Source organism: Petromyzon marinus, unplaced genomic scaffold, assembly GCF_048934315.1.
Source record: "Petromyzon marinus isolate PM22_M1 ecotype Great Lakes invasive population unplaced genomic scaffold, UKy_Petmar_22M1.pri1.0 PM_G_Scaffold_264, whole genome shotgun sequence".
NCBI lineage: Eukaryota > Metazoa > Chordata > Hyperoartia > Petromyzontiformes > Petromyzontidae > Petromyzon > Petromyzon marinus.
In genome coordinates this window covers 32,501-35,000 of record NW_027422833.1, presented here as the reverse complement: position 1 = coordinate 35,000, position 2,500 = coordinate 32,501, and positions in this window count along the sequence as shown.

The window sequence follows — 2,500 nt, the reverse complement described above, 5'->3', positions numbered from 1 at the left end:
TCCAGAGGCATTTGCAGCAGAAAGGCACGTGCACTCAAAAATTTTAATATTTTTCACGCATAGACCCCGTCAAACGCTAGAAGTTGGCGGGGATGTCTCTCTTGTGGCTCACGGGGCTGTTAGGGTCGCACAGAAATGCCTCGGAATGGGAAAACGGGTCATTTTTGTGTGGCCACATTGCATAGGAACGGCATGAAACTTCCAGAGGCATTTGCAGCAGGAATGCATGTGCACTCAAAAACGTCTATATTTTTCACGGATAGACCCCGTGAAACGCTATAAATTGGCGGGGATGTCTCTCTTGTGGCTCACGGGCGCTGTTAGTTAGGGTCGCACAGAAATCCCTCGGAATGGGAAAAGGGGTCATTTTCGTGTTGCCACATTGCGTACGAACGGCATGAAACTTCCAGAGGCATCTGCAGCAGAAATGCATGTGCACTCAAAAACGTCTATATTTTTCACGGATAGACCCCGTGAAACGCTAGAAATTGGCGGGGATGTGTCTCTTGTGGCTCACGGGGCTGTTAGGGTCGCACAGAAATCCCTCGGAATGGGAAAACGGGTCATTTTCGTGTTGCCACAATTGGCATACGAACGGCATGAAACTTCCAGAGGCATTTGCAGCAGAAATGCATGTGCACTCAAAAACGTGAATATTTTTTCACGGATAGACCCCGTCAAACGCTCGAATTTGGCGGGGATGTTTCTCTTGTGGGTCACGGGGCTGTTCGGCTCGCACAGAACTCCCTTGGTCCACCTGATTCGTGCATACAGGCAGCAACTAAAACTCTGTAAACCTGCTGTGAGGACATCTAAACAGTGGACCAGTGAGGCTGTGGAAGATTTGCGGGCGTGCTTAGACTGTACTGACTGGGATATGTTCACGACTGCTACCAATAGTCTGGATGAACTCACAGAGGCTGTGTACATCAGCTTCTGTGAGGACTGCTGTATCCCAACACGTACCAGGGTGAACTTTAACAACAACAAGCCCTGGTTCTCAGCAAAGCTCAAAAGGTTGAGGTTGGAGAAGGAGGAAGCGTTTAGGAGTGGGGATAGAGACAGATTCAAGGAGTCGAAGAACAGGTTTAGCAAAGCGGTGAGAGAGGCTAAACGACTGTACTCAGAGACACTAAAACACCAGTTCTCTACTAACGACGCTGCTTCTGTCTGCCAAAGGGCTCAGGCACATCACCAACTACAAACCCAGAGCGCCCCACACCACTAACGACTCCCGCCTAGCCAACGACCTGAACGAGTTCTACCGTAGATTTGAAAGACAATTGGACTGTCCTGAACCACCCCTTCCCACCCAAGAGGCCCCATCCCCCACCCATACTACAGAAACGACTCTCTCCTTTCAGGAGGGAGAAGTTAATGGGCTTTTCAAGAGGCAGAATCCACGCAAAGCAGCCGGGCCGGACTCTGTCTCTCCAGCCACCCTCAGGCACTGCGCTGGCCAGCTGTCTCCGGTGTTCACCAACATCTTTAACACCTCCCTGGAGACATGCCATGTACCAGCCTGTCTCAAGTCCTCCACCATCATCGCTGTGCCCAAAAAGCTAAGGCCAACAGGACTAAATGATTACAGACCGGTCGCCCTTACATCTGTGGTAATGAAGTCTTTTGAGCGCCTGCTCCTGGCACACCTCAAAGCCATCACAGACCCTCTCCTGGACCCCCTTCAGTTTGCCTACAGAGCCAACAGGTCTGTGGACGACGCAGTTAACATGGCCCTCCACTTCACCCTACAGCATGTGGACGCCCCAGCATCCTACGCCAGGATCCTGTTTGTGGACTTCAGCTCTGCCTTCAACACCATCATCCCTGCCCTGCTTCAGGACAAGCTCTTCCAGCTGAACGTGCCCTACTCCACCTGCAGGTGGATCACAGACTTCCTCTCTGACAGGAAGCAGTGCGTTAAGCCGGGAACAGAAGTCTCTGACTCCAGGTCCATCAGCACGGGAACTCCTCAGGGCTGCGTCCTTTGCCCACTGCTCTTCTCCCTGTATACCAACAGCTGCGCCTCCAATCATCTGTCCGTCAAACTCTTGAAGTTTGTCGGACGACACCACCCTCATTGGGCTGATCTCTGGTGGGGATGAGTCTGACTATAGGTGGGAAGCTGACAACCTGGTGACCTGGTGTAGCCAGAACAACTTAGAGCTAAATGCTCTAAGGACAGTTGAGATGGTTGTGGACTTCAGGAAGAATACAGCCCCACTCACCGCCATCACCCTGTTAGACTCCGCAGTCAAAATTGTGGAGTCCTTCCGCTTCCTGGGCACTATTCTCTGCCGGGACCTCAAGTGGGAACTGAACATCAGCTCCCTCGCCAAGAGAGCTCAACAGAGGATGTACTTTCGACGGCAGCTGAAGAAATGCAACCTGCCAAAGACAATGATGGTGCAATTCTATACAGCGATCATTGAATCCATCCTCACCTCCTCCATAACCGTCTGGTACGCTGCTGCCACTGCCAAGGACAAGAGCAGACTGC